At 45.8% G+C, this 20,068-nt stretch overlaps 1 pseudogene; it reads left to right on the forward strand.

Moving 5' to 3' along the window:
• Positions 1-10,075: 10,075 nt before the first annotated feature.
• LOC122454941 lies at positions 10,076-10,345 on the forward strand (annotated as a pseudogene).
• Positions 10,346-20,068: the final 9,723 nt, after the last annotated feature.

Raw genomic sequence — 20,068 nt, forward strand, 5'->3', positions numbered from 1 at the left:
AATCAGCTGACTTTAAAATAGTGGGACAAACTGAGAGAGTAGCATTGACCTTTACACATGACCACGTGTAAAAAGATAACACAGGGAGCTCAGCTCAGTGCTCTGTGATGACCTAGAGGGGTGGGATGGACAGTGTGGGAGGGAGGCTCAAGAGGGAGAAGATGTACATATGTACAAACACATACAGGTGATTCACTTTGTGGTACAGCAGAAACTAGCACAATGTAAAGCAACTATATTCCAATTAAAATAAAATAAAGGGATTATCCTGGATGGCCCAGGTGGGCCCAATAAAGCCAGAAGTGTCTTTAAAAGTGGGAGAGGGAGGCAGAAGAGGAGGTCAGAGTTAGAGTCTTGAAGAAGCGATACTGCTGTCTTTGATGATGCAGACAGGGGCCATAAGCCGAGGATGGAGACAGCCTCCAGGAGCCAGCAAAAGCAGGGGAAAGGATTCTCCCCTCCAGTGCCCAGATAAGAATGCTAACTCTGCCAACACTTTTCATTCTAGCCCATGGAGACCCAATTTGGACTTTTGACTTCCAGCACTCTAAGATTGTTTTGGTATTTTTAAATAAATTTATTTATTTATGGCTGTGCTGGGTCTTCACTGCTGCACATGAGCTTTCTCTAGTTGCAATGAGCAAGGGCTACTCTCTAGTTGCAGTGCTCAGGCTTCTCACTGAAGTGGCTTCTCTTATTGTAGAGCATGGGCTCTAGGGCATGCAGGCTTCAGTAGTTACGGCTCACAGTCTCTAGAGCACGTGCTCAGTAGCTGGGGTACATGGGCTTAGTTACCCTGTGGCACATGGGATCTTCCCGGAGCAGGGATCGAACCCATGTCTCCTGCATTGGCAGGCAGAGTCTCAACCACTGGACCACCAGGGAAGTCCCACTATGTATTGTTTTAAGCTACTCATTTTGTAGCAATTTGTTACCGCAGCAATAGGACACTGACACATTTGAATTTGTGTGTATTTTGTTTGTTTCTTCAATGATGAAAGCTTGGCTTGGATTACAAAGAGCAAGGCCTGGAGGATACAGAGCACAACATTTATACCATAAACCCACAGATTTGGGCAAAACTCTTGATGATATAAGAGAGGCTACTTTCTTATTTGAGAGAAGATGAAAGTCTGCCCAACTGAAGGGAGGATGAGTTTCAAAGAACACGTGGCTGCAGAGGAACGCCTCACTTCTGCCCCTTTGTGGTTGGCACCAAGACACACAGATAGTACATATTGGGGATAAGACATAACACAGAGACCTGGGTCCCACGTTCAGCCTGAAATGCTGGGAGGAAAGAGCCTCATTTGAGTATCCTGAGCCAAGTCGGATTGGAAATGACCACGTGGGATGGTTAGACCAAGATCCCGGAACAATCCCCTGAGTTCCCATGGGAGGGTGGAGGTAGGGTAGGAGAGAGGAGCTCAAAGTTTCCTGAAGAGGTGAACTTGGAAGAGATGCCCAGAATAACCCGAAGGCCCCAGCTGACCCAAGAGCTCTGGATGGCTGGATGTGGACAAAGCAGGGTGACCTTTGTGGTGAGATAATCAGATCCCTGGGTGGCTAACACGGAGGGGATGGAACCTCTCGGACAAAGGAGAAGCTGGCAGCTCCCTCTACAGAGAATGCCTCAAAGAGGGGACCACAGGCTCTGTACACCTTCCTCAGGGCCAGCATCTCACATAACAACCAGGCAGGGAGACCCTCAACTGGCTGCAAGAACCCAGAGGAGACCTGACTAATATCAGGAGTAAACCAGGAATGACTAAATTTACTTTGGATTAGCAAAATCCATTTTCCATCTTCGGGATTTGCCTGGTAGTCCAGTGTTGAAGACTCCAGCATCCCAATGCCAGGGGCCTGGGTTCAATCCCTGGTTGGGGAACTAGATCCCACATGCTGCAGCTAAAAGTCCCAAGTGCTGCAACTAAGACTCAGTGCAGCCAGATAAATAAATATTTTTAAAAACCCACAGTCCAGAAAACTGGGGGTTAAAGAGTTAAGTTCAATACCAGAGAAATATGGAAAATTGCATTTTTTTCTGAAAATAGATTATTATTGATATTATATGCCACAACATAAACAGAGATTATCTCTGGCTAGTGAGAGAGATTATAAGTGCTTTTCATTTATTTTTCTCTACATTTCCTACTTTTCCAAAAGGAACACGTTTATATATGTACGGATGTTAGAGCTGAACAATAAAGAAGGCAGAGCGCTGAAGAATTGATGCTTTCGAACTATGGTGCTGGAGAAGACTGTTGAGAGTCCCCTGGAAGGCAAGGAGATCAAAACAGTCAGTCCTAAAGGAAATCAACCCTGAATATTCATTGGAAGGATGGATGCTGAAGCTGAAGCTCCAATGCTTTGGCCACCTGATGTGAACAGCCGATTCATTGGAAAAGACCCTGATGCTGAGAAAGATTGAGGGCAGAAGGAGAAGAGGATGACAGAGGATGAGATGGTTGGATGGCATCATCGAATCATTGGACATGTACTTGGGCAAACTCTGGGAGATGGTGAGGGACAGGGAGGCCTGGTGTGTTGCAGTCCATGGGGTCACAAAGAGTCAGACATGACTCAGCAACTGAACAACGACAGCTCCTTCCTTTCTGAAGACACCCCTAACCCAAGTGAATGGAGATGGGGTCAAATGACACAATCTCAATTATAAACACAGAATATAAGAGAATATGGGGTTTCCCAGGTGTCTCAGTGGTAAAGAACACTCCTGCCAATGCAGGAGGCACACTTAGTCCTTGGCTCAGCAAGATCCCCTGGAGGAGAAAATGGCAACCCATTCCAGCATTCCTGCCTGGGAATTCCCATGGACAGAGGAGCCTGGTGGGCTACAGTCCATGGGGTCACAAAGAGCCGGACACGAGTTAGTAACTAAACTACCACATAGCTGATTCACTTTGCAGTATAGCAGAAACTAATACAACAGTGTGAAGCAACTACATTCCAATAAAATAAAATAAAATAAAGCATGGTTACCTCCTCCAACCTAGACAAGAAGGTAGGAAAGGAGCTAACAAGTTGTCCACAGATTCTAGAGGCCACCCTCTGGCTGGCTTGCTGACCATGAGCTTCAGCCAGGCTGTGTGCTGCAGCTCAGGGAGCAAGAAGGAGAGAGACAGCAGCGCCAGACCAGTCAGGGATACAGGAAGCATCCGGGGACCCAGTGGGGCACAGAGATGACTTGGGAACCAGAACAAACACGAAAGTCTCATGGTAAGCCCTGGGGTGTCCTGTCTTTGCTCTCCCTAGAGGTGATGGATAGGTAACAAGCCCACTATTTGGAAGGTCGTGTGAGTTCAGCCTTGCAGTGGAGAGATTACTCAGTGGTCCAGCTGGGGAGACCTGGGAGAGGCTCAGCAGGGAAGTGGAAATGGATGCTGAGTGCTAAGCCAGGGAGACAAAGGACCACTGTCTGAATTCCACCTCTCCAGGGGGAACTGGATGAGCCTGGATGGATGCCAACTCAAAAGAGGCCCAGGGTCCACCCAAGGCCAGGCGTCCTCTCCAAGGCAGTCTGAAGTAGAGGGAGGCAGCACCAAAGGCCAGAGCTTATTCTCAAGGGAAGTCCAAGAGCCAAGTAGTGAAGCCTAGATCCAGTCCAGTGTCCAAAAGGCAGAGTGGGAGGACAGTGGGGAGCTGAGGACGCAGAGTGGGGGAGGACTGGACTGGCTTAAGGGTCTGGAGCGTGCTCAAGGAGGGACAGGAACTCCAGTGATGAGAACACACAGTGGTCCCCAACCTTTTGGGCACTATGGATGGATTTCGTGGAAGATAGTTTTTCCACAGACTGAAAATGCCAGGGATGGTTTAGGGTTGATTCAAGCACGTTACATATTTTTAATTAATTTATATTTTATTGGAGGATAACTGCTTTACAATATTGTGTTGGTTTCTGCTATCCATCAACATGAATCAGCCATATGTACATATAGGTCCCCTCCTTCTTGAACCTCCTTCCCACCTCCCTCCCCATCTCACCCTTCTGGGTTGTCACAGAGCACCGCTTTGCGCTCCCTGTGTCATATAGCAAATTCCCGCTGGCTGTCTGTATGGCAATGTATATGTTTCTCTGCTACTCTCTCCATTCGTCCCTCCCTCTCCTTCCCCTCCTCAACCTGTTTCCACAAATTTGTTCTTTATGTCTGTGTCTTCACTGCTGTGAAGACAGCAGTCTCCAGTACCATCTTTCTGGATTCCATATATATGCGTTAATAAACAAGATTTGTATTTCTGGCTTACTTCATTCTGGATAATAGGCTCTAGGTTCATCCACCTTATTCGAACTGAGTCAAATGCATTCTTTTATGGCTGAGTAATATTCCATTGTATGTATGTAGCACAGATTCTTTATTCAGTCATCTGTCAATGGACATCTAGGTTGCTTCCACGTCCTGGAAGCAACCTGTTGTAATAGTGCTACATGAACATTGGGGTATATGGAGCACATTACATTTGTTGTGCACTTTATTTCTAATATAATGCTGCTGCTGATCTGACAGAAGGTACCCACCGGTCCATGACCTGGAGGTTGGGGACCCCTGCTGTAGACTGGACTTCATGGAGGAGATGGCATTACGTTTGATCCTGAAGGCAGTCTCACTCCCAGGCCACCTCACACCTCCTTCCCCTGACACTGGCCCCAGAGTCAGGAGAAACACCAGGAAGCCGTCAGCCTCCCTGCTGGCCTAGAGCTCTCTTGGTGGTTGTCTCTGAGTCTGTGCTGTCTGTGGGGGACACAGCAGCTGCTCCTCTAGGGCCATGGGTCCCCTTTCCTCTTCCTTCCACTGTTCTAGTCTTTGATCCTCCCTAACCCCTGTCCTCCACACCTTAATCAGCTGCTGTCCTTGTTCTCTGCAGGATTCCATTTGCAGCTAAGCAACTGGGGCATCCCAGGTGGCACTAGTGATAAGGAACCTACCTGCAGCTGCAGGAGACACAAGAGACATGGGTTCAATCCCTGGGTCCGGAAGATCCCCTGGAAGAGGGCATGGCAACCCACTCCAGCATTCTTTCAGGGAAAATCCCCTGGACAGAGGAGCCTGGCGTGCTACAATCCTTGAGACTGCATTGAGTTGGACACGTCTGAGCACGCACAAAATACAATAAGGACAATGGGTTCAGGAGGGAGCCTCAGGAAATTCCAACATTTAAGGGATCAGCAGTGGAAGAGACATGCAACATCAAGGCAGAGAAGAAACTAAAGAGAGAAATAAAAATTAAGAAAGTTCCAACACAGAAGCCAAGGGGAAGGGAGGGTCCGTTTTGTATTTTGTTTAGTCGTTGTTGGCTTTGGGACAAAAGAAATAAACTTCAGGAACCTCTGGCAAATCAAGTTGGCCTCCTGTCTTTCTTGGAGAAGAGACTAGCTTTTAGCATCTCCTGGAACGAAACAGCTGTCATTTCTAAGGTGCTAAGGAGGGGGGTTGGGGTGGGTGGGGGTTGGGGAGAGCAGATGGATATAACTAAACTGAGGATCTGGTCAGGGTTTCAACCAATTTCCCAAACCTAGCGCTAATTCGTGCAGCCCACAGTCCATTTCCCATAAATTGAAATCCCTGTGTATTTGAACGGAAATATAATCCACGTGTTCATGATTCATTTGCACTTTATGTAACCAAATGTTGGGCTGTCGCTGTTTGATGTCCAAGACACCATCTGAAGAATCTTTGCAGCCAGAAGTCATGAGTTGCCAGAGAATTGAAACGGAGACAAGACTTGGCCAGCCGCATCCCTAATCGTAAAGCAGTCAGCAGGGAATGAAAAGGTACAGTGTGAAAGGGGGTGCATCTGATATGTACTTACAGATCAGATATATGTTCCGTTCCTCAAGCTGCAAGCATCTGATGCTAAACAAGCCACATCAACAAACAGGCAGAGCCTGCAGAGATGCTGTCGGTGATGTAACTATTTGGTTCCTGTTGAACATTTTAGATGATTTCCAACTCTGATATTATAAAGCTAAAACAAAAATCTTTTGTGTATCTATTTTTGTCCACATCTCTTATTATTGCCTGATGATGTTTCCAGATATAGAATTACTGGGTCACAGGAAATACACACAGTGTTAAATTGTATTTCAGGAAAATTGCAGTTACCCTTTTATACCGGGCTTCCCAGGTGGCTCTAGTGGTAAAGAACCCACCTGCCAATGCAGGAGACATAAGAGACGCGAATTTGATCCCTGGGTCGGGAAGACCCACTGGAGGAGGGCATGGCAACCCATTCCAGTATTCTTAACCTGGAGAATCCCAGGGACAGGGAAGCCTGGAAGGCTATGGTCCATAGGGTCACAAAGAGTTGGACACCACTGAAGCAACACACTTAGCACACATATATGCACCCTTTTACACACAATGGATGAACTTGTCTTTCTCACCATGCTTTTTTAAGCTCTGTGCATTATCAAAGAAATAATCAATGCTGTATTAGAAAGTTATTAAAAATTGTGTTTCAAAGACTATTTTACATAGCATGCAAAGCTATTAATATATAAATACAAAATTGCATAACTGAATAATAATTATATACAAGTATAAACTCAATTTTATTTAAATTATTCCATAGGGTGATGTATAGTCTATCACACAGAACAGCAGTTTCAGTATATGAAAAGGTGCTCAACACCACTAATCATGAGAGAAATGCAAATCAAAACCACAATAGTATGTCACCTCACACCTGTTAAAATGGCTGGTATCAAAAAGATAAGAAGCAGCAGGTGTTGGGAGGCTGTGGAGAGAAGGGAACCCTTGTGCACTATGTGTGGGAATGTAAGTTGGTGCAGCCAGTATGGAAAACAGTATGGAGGTTCCTCAAGAAATCAAAAATAGAACTACCACATGATCCAACAATTCCACTTCTGATATTTACCCAAAGAAAACAGAAACATTAGTTTGGAAAGATATGTTCACTGCAGCATTTTTCACAATAGTCAAGACATGGCAACAAGCTAGATGTCCATCAATGGATGAATGGATAAAGAAAAAAAAACTATATTTATATATATATATATATATATATACACACACACACACACATACATATATAACACATATATATTTCATTTATTTAGGGGCTTCCCTGGTGGCTCAGATGGTAAAGAATCTGCCTGCAATGCAGGAGACCTCGGTTCGATCCCTGTGTCAGAAAGATCCCCTGGAGAAGGGAACTGCTACCCACTCCAGTATTCTTGCCTGGAAAATTCCATGGACAGAGGAGCCTGGTGGGCTACAATCCATGGTGTTGCAAAGAGTTGGACTCGAATGAGCAACTTTCACTCACTCACTTATTGCTATGTACACACACAAACAGTGGAATATTATTTACCCGTAAAAAGAATGAAATCTTGCTATTTGTGACAACATGGATGGTCCTTGAGAGCAGGATGTTTAATGAAAGAAGTCAGACAGAGAAAAATAGAGTATGATTTCTCTTATGTGTGGAACCTGAAAAAACAACACAAAAGAACCCCCAAGCTCATAGATACAGACAACAGATTAGTGGTTGCTACAGGTGGGCAGCCAGGGTAGGGTGGTGGAAGGAGTGTGGGCAAAATGAGTGAAGGGAGTTAAGAGATATAAACCTTCCAGTTATAAATAAGTCATGTGTGTGAGTGTGTTTAGTCGTGTCCAATTCCTTGTGACTTCATGGACAGTAGCCTGCCAGGCTTCTCTGTCCATGGAATTTCCCAGGCAAAAATACTGGAGTGGGTTGCCATTTCCTTCTCTGGGGGATTTTCCCAACCGAAGGATCAAACTCGTGTCTCCTGCATTGGCAGGAAGATTCTTTACCTCTGAGCCACCAGGGAAGCCCAAGGTTGATAATACTGCCTTGCATATTTGAAAGTTACTAAGAATAGATTTTAAAAGTTCTCAACACAAGAAAAACAATTCTGTAACTATGCCTGATGATGAATGTTAACTAGACTTAGTGTGGTGATCATATCACAATATATCCAAATATTGAATCACTGTGTTGTACACCTGAAATTAATGTTGTATGTCAACTGTAATTCAATAAAAAATTTTTTTCTTAAAGAATATCAGCTTCAGCTGCAATAACAAAATCAATCCTTAACTCTCAGCATTTTAATCCCAATGGAAGCTTATTTCTCATCAGCACAAAATCTGATGCAACCCAGGCCACTCTCCAAGGCAGCCCTTTCCAGGTAGTGACTCAGGGACCCAGGCTGTCTCCTTCCTGTGTCTCCACCATCTCAACACTAGTTAAATTCAGAGTTCCAGAACAGAGGACAAGAGAGCATAGAGACTTATATGTGGGCTTTTCAAGGACTCAGGCCAGACCTGACACATGTCATTTTCATTTATGATCAACTGTCTAGAACTTACCCTCTGACCATGCTCAACCGGCGGGCAGCTAGAAAGAGCGCAAGGATGTTCAGTGTGCACTCAGTGTCTCAGCTACAGTCTGGTCACCAAATATTCTTTTTCTCCATTCTCCCACAAAGAAAACACTTCCAGCCCATGAGCAATGACCCATCACCCCATCAATTTACAGCCCCCGGCTCAAAAGCTCAGAATCTCCAGCAGTCACACGGCTCCTTGTATAAAGCCAGAAGTGGCTGCTCTCAGTTCTGAGAAGCACCTTTCTAGAGTGGGAGTTGGCAAACTTCTTCTTCAGGGCCAGAAAGTAAATATGTGAGGCTTGCAGGCCATGAGGTCTCTGCTACAGCTATTCAACCCTGCCATTGTAACACAAAAACAGCCACTGACACTCTGTAAATGAACAGGCAAGGCAGAGAATGAGATGGTTGGAATGGCATCACTGATGCAATGGACATGAGTCTGAGAAACTGCGGGAGATAGTGAAGGACAGGAAAGGCTGGTGTGCTGCAGTCCATGGGGTCATGAAGAGATGGACATGACCGAGTGACTGAACAACAACTGCTCTCAGAGGGCCCTGCAATTTTTTACTGCTCATCAAGGACACTTTTTGGAAAGTTCTCCATTTTCCATTGCCTCCTTGGCCACCTGTGCAGTAGACGTTGGAAAGCCTATGTCCCTTGGGGACTGCTTTCCTCAGCCTGTTCGATGCCTGTGCATGATTGGAGTTTCAGGGTGCTTAGAGGGTTAAAAGTCTCGAATAATCATAGGCTTTCTAAGGCCAGGGTTCTTATTTCTTTTTTTTTTTTTTGGCAGTCTGACTCTCAGACGACTCAGTAGTCACTTTCCGGTTCCATCTTCCAGGAACCACACCCACTGTTCTTTCAAGACTTGGTTCCTAGAGCTGCTGTATTTGTTTATTTCACATCCTCAAGCCTCTTTCACGAAATACAACAGTGGCTGCCTTCAGGCCACCTACAGCCACAAGCGTGAAGTTCCTATCCTTCCTCTGTTTGCTCTGAGACATAAAAACCAGGGGGAAATTTTAATTATAGGTGTCAGACCCGCACCTTTCATTTGATTCTTGCCTGCTTCCAACTGGACTCGGCACTGGGTACCACACCCTGAATCTGAATTTGCCTTTGGCCACTCTGAAGTCTTTCTCAATCCCACTTCTGACGCTATCATTTCAAGGAGGTTCATTTTTCCAACCTTCATTTCTGGCCTTTCTCCATTGCCTGTTATTACTCTTGGAAATGAGTCGATTCTTTTCTGAGTGCATCTTTTCCTTGTAACACCTTGTTAAACATAGCCAGCAACAACCAATGTGATTACCACCATTCTGATTTTCCAACCACTTTCCCCAGAGCTACAAGTTCATTAGGAACCAAATGTGCCTTCCAGGTATCACAGAAGACTAATCATAAATATTTCACCACTGCATAAGAGGGACTGAGGGTTCCTCCAGTCCCATTTCCTTACTGCCATTTACCTAACCAATATATGGATATGCACTGCAGGTTTTTGTTACTGCAGCATCTTACTTTTTTTTTAACAACTTCTAACTTTGTCCAAATAAGCTAGGGTGTATTATGGGCACCCCCTAATTCAGTGGTTTAACACTTGCTTGCTCACATAAAGTCATAGATAAATCTGGCTGCATTCTGTGGCATATACAATATACATTAAGGTTTCCACCCAAGTGGGTGATGGAAGCCCTGGACCCTGCTATAGAGGGGTCCAGGGAGCCACAGCTGGATGCTAAGGCCACAGTCACCAGCCAGCTCAGAGATTTTCAATGGAAGCTGGGGATGGCTGTGAGGTCAGACAGTTGCAGATTACTTAAGTGTCCTTATGTTTCAAAGTGGCAGATCATATAGGTCAAGTAAAGAAAAAAATTTTTTGAAATGACAATTTCACATTTTCTGAATTTCTACAGACTGTTCAAGGAAGTTGCTGTAATTATTGAAACTATGTGAAAACTGATTACTTGGTTCATGAATTGCTACCATCATTCTAAAATCATGGACTTCATGGGACTTCCCTGGTGGTCCAGTTAGGACTTCTTTCAATGCAGGGGGTGTGGGTTTGATCCCTGGTCAGGGAGCTAGGACCCCACATGCCTTGTGGCCAAAAGAGAAACAAAGCATAAAACAGAAGCAGTATTGTAACAAATTCAATAAAGACTTTAAAAATGGTCCACATTAAAAAAAAATTTTTTTAATAAAAAAAACTACCACTTAATTAAAAAAAAAAAAAAAAACCAAACATGGACTTCACTTTCTGCAACAAAACGGCCTAAGGATCAAATGACAAGTACTGAATGAAAATTACACCTTGGATTTTCCACTTTTTAAATAATAAAAAAAATCAAACAGGAAAATATATAAAAATAAGATATATGTTAAGAAACACACTAAAAATTAGGGAAACATTTTCTTTTCCTCAGTCTTCCACATTGAGTATTTATCACTTCATAATCAGAATATGGACTTCCCATGTGACTCAGTGTTAAAGAATCTGCCTGCCAATGCAGGAGACACAGGTTCAATCCCTGGGTTGGGAAGACCCTTGGAGAAGGAAGTGGCAACCTATTCCAGTATCCTTGCCTGGCAAATTCCATGGACAGAGGAGCCTGGCAGGCTACAGTCCATGGGGTCATAGAGAGTCAAACACAATGAGCAACTAAACAACAACAATCAGAAGAAGATTACAAATACTTAAATCAACAGGTTATTCAGCTACTTGGGAGATACGGTTCTTAGCAGTTCAGCTGACCTGATCCTTTGAAAACTGCATTCTCTGTATGGGTCTTTCAAGAATCTCTTTTAAGATAATACACAACCGCTGAAATTATCACAACATTGTTAATCGGCTATATTCCAAAACAAAATAAAAAGTTAAAAAAAAAAAAAAAGATTATAGAAAGAAACAACCCATCAGTTAAAAGAGCAAAATATATAGTTAAGTTTACCTTTACTCTTCATGGCACAAGGGATGAAGAACTGTGTCTTGGTGTTGGATGGTGGGCCTTTTATGCCTGTATATGTTTGTTCAGTGTAAAACACTCCATGAACCAAGTTCAAGGACATTAGCAGCAAAAGGGCTATTTGTGGCAGCATGTTCTCGGATGGATTCTGAAAAACAGGAAAAAATAACTTCATACAGCTTCGTCATTGACCTGTTTTATTTTTCTAATGTTGTATAGATGAATTCTTTAGTTATGTACTTTTGCTAGCCTTATCCTATATATTTTTAATGTATTCCAAAAGTTAATGAACATTATAATTTTGTTAATCATACAAATATATGTCTTATTTGGTTTTGAAAACCACATCCAGGTAACCAAGTAAAATTAAAGTGATTTAAGTAAGAGGAAAAAAAAATGATGCTCTGGTGTATAGGCCCTTCCTTCTCCTGGGATGGCCTTTCCTATGAGAAGTCTTTTTGTTTTTATTTTATTATTATTCTTTTTATTGGAGATAATTGCTTTACAATGTTGTACTAGCTCCTGCTATACAACAATGAATCAGCTATATGAATACATATATCCCCTCCCTCCTAAGCCTCCATCCCAACCCCCATCCCACCCCTCTAGGTCATCACAGAGCACCAAGCTGAGCTCCCTGTATTATACGGCAGCTTCCCTGTATTATATTATATTAGCCATCTATTTTACACAGGGCCCTGCATATATGTCTGTGCTATTCTCTCAGTTTGTCCCACCCTCCCCTTTCCCTGGTTCATCTGTACCTATTTTTCTAGATTCCATATATACGGGTTAATATATAATACTTGTTTTATGAGAAGTCTTTCCAATCTCCAAAGCATCCTGGAGTCTGTTCTCCCAATAGTCCTATGTATTTAATGGTCACATTGGGATATGGTAGTAATACTTTAAATTTACCTGCATGCTAAGTCACTTCAGTCACGTCCGACTCTTTGCAACCCCATGGACTCTAGTCCACCAGGCTCCTCTGTCCATGGGATTCTCCAGGCAAGGATACTGGAGTGGGTTTTGGGGCCCTCCTTCAGGGACTCTTCCTAACCCTGGAATCAAATCCGCATCTCTTACATCTACCTGCATTGGCAGGCAGGTTCTTTACCATGAGCACCCCCTGGGAGGACCATCTGCTGTGCTGGGGGAGAGCAGAGGGACTACCTCTGCCTAGAAGGCCAAGGGAAGCTGTCGTGACCACTAAACATAGGTGGCTGCACTAGGACAGGCCTGTGTGCCTAGAATTTGCTGGGACCTAAGAATCCATGACTGATCCAGAAGCCAATCACATCAGAGAAAGAACATGGGCATCTTAGTCCTGTCCAGAAGGTGTCCTGGAAAAGTAAACAGACCTCAGCAGGATAGACTCAGAAACATGGGGGATTCCCAGGGACTGAGAGCATTTGTCTTCCATGGAAAACTCTAGAAAAGATCTCAGGAGTGGGAGATATGCCCACAGATAACATCCTCAAGATAGATGCTCACAGGAACTTCCCTAGCGATCCAGGAACCCACCCTTTCACCACAGGAGGCATGGGTTCCATCCCTGGAACTAAGATTCCAGGTGCTTCTCGGTTTGGTCAGGAAAAAAAAAAAAAAAGAAGAAGAAGAAAGAAAGAAAAGAAAAACACTCATCATGGCCACTGGCCAAGATGGGAGAACAAAGAAGCTGGGTCTCTTAGCACTTACTATCAGGGAAGAAGTTTTCTCATGTCCTGATCTCTTTTTCTCCCCCCAAGCTCTTACCCCAAAAGGGTTAGAAAGTGCAGTGGGTAAGATGGGAGAGAAGACCTAGGGAGGGACCTCCTGCCAGCAAGGGGCCAAGCTGGGAGAGAAGGGCTGGCTCAATTTTCCATCAAGTCCAGAATTTGATTATTACCTGGGAAAAATGACTTTTTATTTGCTAACTGGAGTCCATGTTTAAGCGTTCAGCAACACAAACTAGCTACAGGACACTTTAGAACTGAAGAGACTCATCCAGGGGAGTATTGAGTATTCATCCAGGGGACAGGGAGGAAATACTTAGTCCCCTAGAATAAGAGGAAGGGCCAGCCCTTGGGAGACAGGATGAAGTCCCTTTATGATCCCATCCCTTCTCTGTTCAGGATTGCTGCTGCTACTGCTAAGTCACTTCAGTCGTGTCCGACTCTGTGCGACCCCATAGACGGCAGCCCACCAGGCTCCCCCATCCCTGGGATTCTCCAGGCAAGAACACTGGAGTGGGTTGCCATTTCCTTCTCCAATGTGTGAAAGTGAAAAGTGAAAGTGAAGTTGCTCAGTCGTGTCCGACTCTTAGCAACCCCATGGACCGCAGCCTACCAGGCTCTTCCATCCATGGGATTTTCCAGGCAAGAGTACTGGAGTGGGGTGCCATTGCCTCCAGGATTAGGGCTACATAAATAAAACAATCAACTCGCTGGCAAAGACCCTGATGCTGGGAAAGATTGAAGGCAGAAGGAGAAGAGGGTGGCAGAGGATGAGATGGTTGGATGGCATCACGAAGTCAGTGGATATGAACTTGGGCCAACTCTGGGAGATAGTGAGGGACAGAGGAGGCCTGCTGTGCCGCAGTCCATGGAGTTGCAAAGAAGCGGACACGACTTAGTGACTGAACAATAAACAACAAGTAAAACAGAGGATAGGTGGATACAAACGGAAAGGTGAGAGTCAAGAGAGATGACACGAGAGGGAGAAGGGAGGGGATGACAAGAGAGAGAGGGGAGAAGCAGGGAGGGAGGAGATGGGCAGCTCACAGTGATAGCGGCAGAGAGAATGAGAAAGAAAAAGAGGTGGGGGACTCTTCCTTGGTGGTCCAGTGGTTAAGACTTGCCCTTCCAATGCAGGGAGCGTGGGTTCGAACCCTGGTTGGGGAGCTGAGATCCCACATGCCTCACAACCAAAAAAACCAAAACATAAAACAGAAGCAATACTGTAACAAATTCTATAAAGACTTTTAAAATGGTCCACATTAAAAAAAAAGAAAAAGAGAGGAGAGGCAGGGGGAACCACTGCTACGTCAGTGCCCAGCTAGCCTCATCCTTGACCTTCATTGGCCCTAGTGGCAGGGACCATCTGTGTCCTCCCACCCCCTTGGTGGCCTCCCACTGCCAGCGCTGAAGCCCTTGCCCCTGCAGGCTTGCTCCCAGCCCACTCCCTGCTGCAGGCAGAAAAGCCAGGAAGCTGATGGCCGAGGGGCAGCCCTCAACAATGGCCGAGGGGAGGTGAAGAAGAAATCCCCTCCTGTGCTCACCTCCCACAGAGGAGATGAGGCTGTCTTTCTGGCTCCTCCATGGACGGTGTTTTAGGTGCCCCATGGACACCTGCTTAATAAAACACTTTCTACTGACTTCCTTCTCTTGTTTCCCATCATCTCAAACAGATTCCCATCAAATAAACTACCTGCACTCACATCTTTCTCTCAAGGTCTATTTTCTGGGGCACTGAGAAGGCCATTCTCCTTCCCACCCCCATCCTAGGAGTAGAAGCCTGTTCCTCTTGTCTTTGCCTCCCCAGGATAGCGGAGACGGTTTCTAACATATCTGCCCTCTCCTCCCCTCTCTTCCACTGACTGACCAGAGTACCGTCCCTTCTGGGGAAGAGGGGAAGAACGCAGACCCCCGAGTTCTCCCATCATCTGGCCAGCCCCCAGAGACCCCAGGGGTCCCACCAGCCCCAGGCAGGCCAGACAGCATCCCAGAGCAGCTCACACGTCGCCCCTGGCACCTTGGTCTAGGGCAGCGCCGCTTCCTGCCTGTCTGTTGGGAGCATTCACAGGAGACGTGAGCAGATGTCTGGCAGATGTTCAGCCTTGTTCGCACCAGCCAACAATAACAGAACTGAGAGACGACGCTGGAGAGGGAGGAAGGGAGGCGGCTCTGGCCCCACAGCTGGGGACACGGCCATGGAGACACTGTCTCCCCTCCCTCTGGGGGAGGAGATGGGGTGGGGGAGGCTCTGTGTGTGACCTGGCTGCAGTGAGTTAAGATACTGGGTGGATCAGCCTATTGCACTCAGTGCCCCCGACAGAAGCCCCAAACCAACGACAGGCAGCCTGGCTGCCTTGGGAGACCTGGAGAAGGTGCAGGAATTCTGGTCTATCAGACGGCAGGTTTGCCCAGCATGGCCCACGGTCCCCTCCTACACAGATTGGGACATCTGTCGTGCTCTCTGCACTGAGAGTGGACACATCCCCCATCCTGCTCAGCACAGGGCTCCAGGGAGACTTGACTCATCCCCAGAGCTGGTACCCAAGATGAAGCCCACATACCACCCCTCCAGGCTTGCGAGATGCAGCTGGGGGGTGAACCCCCAGGTATGCCAAGGCAGTGGCATTTCCTGGGGTGCCCAGGAAACTGAGCACTGCCCTCTGCTGAGAAAAGTCCCCATGTAGTCCCACCACGGCTCATGGCAGCTCCAGTCTTTTCCACTGCTTCCCACTGCCAGGACTGAACAACTGGAGCGGCGAGCTCCGCCTTACACTCGCCCTCTCACTCATTCAATCGTGCCCTGCCATCTTGGTCCTCTCAGCCCCCTTCAGAGGACACCTTCAAAGCAGCTCTGAATGCAGAACTTGAAGGCACACCTATGAGGCCGTTCCTCATAGTGAATTGTGTGTGTGCTCCGTCTCTCAGTCATGTACGACTCTTTGCAACCCCATGAACTGCAGCCCACCAGGCTCTTTTGTCCATGGGATTTCTCAGGCAAGAATTCTGGAGTGGGTTGTCATTTCCTTCTCCAGGGGATCTTTCCGACCCAGGGATCAAACCCTCTTCTGCATCAGAGGCCTGAGTGGCAGCACCAATTACTAATGCTGTGCTCTGGCCCCCGGTCCAGACTGCCTGGCTCTCCTCCTACTTGGCTGTACAACATCGGGGAAGTTAACCATTCTTTGTCTGTCTCTCCTCCTATACATTCAGATACTGATGGTCCCCATCTCACAAGTTATATGTGAGGATTCAACTGATGAACACATGAAGAGGTGCTTAGAACAGTGGCTGGCACCTCATGCTCCATAAATGTTAGCGATGATGATGATGACATTCTGACACTAGGAACACAACTCTGAATTGGTTTTCCTGCCCTTGGGGAGCCTGCAGTCAGGCACAGAGAGAAGTAAACCCACGATGACGACTCAGAGAAACAAGTACTCTGCAGCGGGAATGCCAATTTATGTGCAATACTGGGCAGCTTTAGAGGAGGAAATGGCAACCCACTCCAGTATTCTTGCCTGGGAAATACCATGGACAGAGGAGCCTGATGGGCTATAGTCCATGGGGTGACAGAGTCAGACATAACCTAGTGACTGATGACTGAGCATGCACACTGGGCAACTCAGTTTACCTCTCCAAGTTTTTACCCACTTACCTGTAAATTGGGGAGAAGGGAGCGGGGAGGATCTTAGTAGCACGAACACTGAGGATACAGAGATGAAAATTACGTATGCATACATGCAGCTTCTGTATTTGAAGAGTTCACAGTCACGTGGAGGAGACAGATATTTAAAAATGAGGATGCAGCAATGACAGGCAGCACACAAAGAGCCCAGAGATGCAGGAGAGGCACCAGTCCCCTCGATAATTGGTACGATGACTGACATGGTACCCCATGGGAATGGGACACTGGGTGCTCAGGATATACAATCACACAGCAAGCCTATGAGATGGGGGACATTTTAGTCATTCTTTCACCTGTGAGTGAATGGAGCCTCAAAGAAGTACAGAGACGTCCAAGGTCACACACCTAGGAAGTGACCAGTGCACGCATGCGTGCTCAGTCGTGTCTGACTCTTTGTGACCCCATGGACTGTAGCCCGCCAAGCTCCTCTGTCCATGGGATTCCCCAGGCAAGAACACTGGAGAGGATTGCCATTTCCTTTTCCAGAGGATCTTTCTTGCCCAGATGTTGACCCTGCGTCTCCTGCACCAGCAGGCAGATTCTTTATCACTGAGCCGCCTGGGAAGCCTGAAGTGACCAATCTCCTCATTGAGTTGTCTGACCCCAGAGCGACTCTTATAACTTATTATCCTCCTGCCATTCATAAGAATATATTATGTTAATTCATTTAATCTTACAAACAAGTCTGAGAGGAAGTCAGTAGTCCAGCAGAGAACACTGAGGCTTGGCAAGGAGGAGGACCAGAGAGAAGCAGAAAGGGCTTTGAATGACTTCCTGGATATCACACTGCTGTCACTCAGGGAAGCTTCAGACTCCAGGATCCCAGGCCTGGGTGCTTAGCACAGTTTCCTGGGGAGAAGTCCAGACTTCAGACAGAATGTCTATACAGAATCCCAGAGGGGCCATATTAAAACCTGAACGTCCCCAGGCACAACCCCTTGGAATGCTGTTTTTTAAAAGAAGCCTTTACACTCACCTAATATACCATTTCTTTTACAAGGGAAAAAAATGAACTGATACCCTAACTGCAGTGCTTTTATGGTTTTTCCCCCTCTTAAAATGTACACTTTTGAAAACTGGAAACTCCCTCGTATTTTGAAATTAAGCTCAACTGCTGAACCAGGGCATCCGACTTGTTAGCATTTTTAACACTGACATCTTGTGGCCGCTTTGGAAAACTACAAGACTAAATAAGCAGGCGAGAAACCGGTCCCTTTCTCTCTCTTTCTTTTCTTCCTTCCTTCCTTCCTTTCTCTTCCTTACTTTTAATTGAAATATAGTTGATGTGCAATATTATGTTAGTTTCAGGTGTACTATATCACGATTTAACATTTTCACGCATTATGTAAGATCACCACCTGTCCCCATACAAAGTCATTACAATATTCTTGACCTTTATGCTGTACATGACATCCTTGTGGCTTATTTCATAACAGGAGGTTTGTAACTTTTACTCCCCAACACCTATTTCACCCACTTCACCATTTCCCTCCCATTCTGGCAACCACCCATTTTTCTCTGTATCTATGAATCTGTTTTCATTTTGTTTTTCAGATTCTACATGTAAGTGGATCATACTGTATTTGTCTTTATCTGACTGATTTCACTTAGCATAATGCCTTCAAGATCATCCAGGAGATTTCAGCATATGTATGAATCTTACAATCCCATGGACGGAAGAGCCTGGTGGGCTACAGTCCACGGGGTCACACAGTCACGACTGAGCGACTTCACTTTCCTTTCCTATGAATCTTACCCTAGTTACTTCCATTCTCCAAAGGACTTAACTGATTGTGAGACTAATCAGCTTTGGTCCCTGTGGGCTCTGACACTCTGTGGTTCCGTCACTGCCTTTCTTTAGGAGAAGAAGAAAAAAAAGGCATCTCATTATCTTCATTGGAACTTGCTTTGAAATGTTTACTGAAGGCTTAAATTATTTCTCATGTAATTTCCAGTTAACACCTTATTTTTCTAATGGCATGATTGTGGTTTTCTCTTTCACTTATAAGAGTTCTTTACATATTTTAATTTTTTTTGCCATGCGGCGGGTGGGATCTTAGTTCCCCCACCAGGGATTGAACCCACAACCTCTGCACTGGAAGCACAGAGTCTTAACCACTGCATTCAAGCACATTATATTTATTGTGCACTTTATTTCTATTGTTATTACATCAGCTCCACCTCAGATCCTCAGGCATTAGATTCTGGAAGTTGGGGAGCCCTGTCCCAATCCATCCCTTTCTCTCCACCTTCCCTGACACTGACTCAGTTCAGAGCCTCATCTCTCCCCAGGGACCCCTTCACTCCCTGCTGCTTCCTTAATAATCTTTCTAAAGCAAAATCATGCCACTTTCCTCCTTAAACCCTTTGAACCCAATCACCTTCCAAATAAAATTCAAATAACTTGATACATGCAGCCGCGAATGATTCAACAACCTGCAGTTTTTTCTGCCTATCACTGGGCACCAACCAGACAAAACACACTCCAGCCACTCTGAGGTCGGGTCCTCCAGGCTCCCTGCTGGGCCAGACATTCACTCTGAATTTCTGGGCTAGGGCCAGGCTTCATTCATTACTAAAGCTCTACAGGTGAATCCAGTGCACAGCCAAGGGCAGTAACTCCTCCTATTGTACTGCAATAGACAGGGTAATGACTGCCTCCTGGAAAACAGTCAAGCCACGTTGGCTTGAAGCTGCATTTATTTAAAATGCATTTATATAACCTGTGACTTACTTTCTGCCTCTGGGCACACAGCTGTTACTCGGTATCCGCGAGGACAGTTCCAGTGCCCCCACGGACACCAAAATCCTAGGACGCTCAAGTTCCTTAAGCCAGCTTCCCTATCTGCAGGTTCTGCATCCACAGATTCAACCACCCGCATATCATAAACATAGTATCAATGCTACACGTTGGGCAGTTGGTTGAATTTGCAGATGCGAAACTGCAGATAGGGAGGGCTGACGGGATTTTTATGCTAACCAGTCATAACCTTCATCTTAATCTCTTGGGTTGGGCATCTCTTCAACCCATTATAACACCTTACACATCACAGGTACTTGGTACTCCACAAAGAATGAGTAGTAGTGAAGAAGGAATTCATAGGGCCTGGACTCCATCTCAGGCCCGTCTGTGCTGATCGTGCGCGGCCACCTCTCCAGTGGACTCTGAACTCTGTGCTTAGCGCCTGTGGGAATGACAATGGAAGGATAAGACCCCCCTCTGGGCAGGGGAATCTTGAAGAACAGACACTAATCACCCCTGCCTCCGGACACTATCTATCAGAATGTAAGCACAGGCTTATCAGTTATT

Source organism: Cervus canadensis, chromosome 17 (assembly GCF_019320065.1).
Source record: "Cervus canadensis isolate Bull #8, Minnesota chromosome 17, ASM1932006v1, whole genome shotgun sequence".
Taxonomy (NCBI): domain Eukaryota; kingdom Metazoa; phylum Chordata; class Mammalia; order Artiodactyla; family Cervidae; genus Cervus; species Cervus canadensis.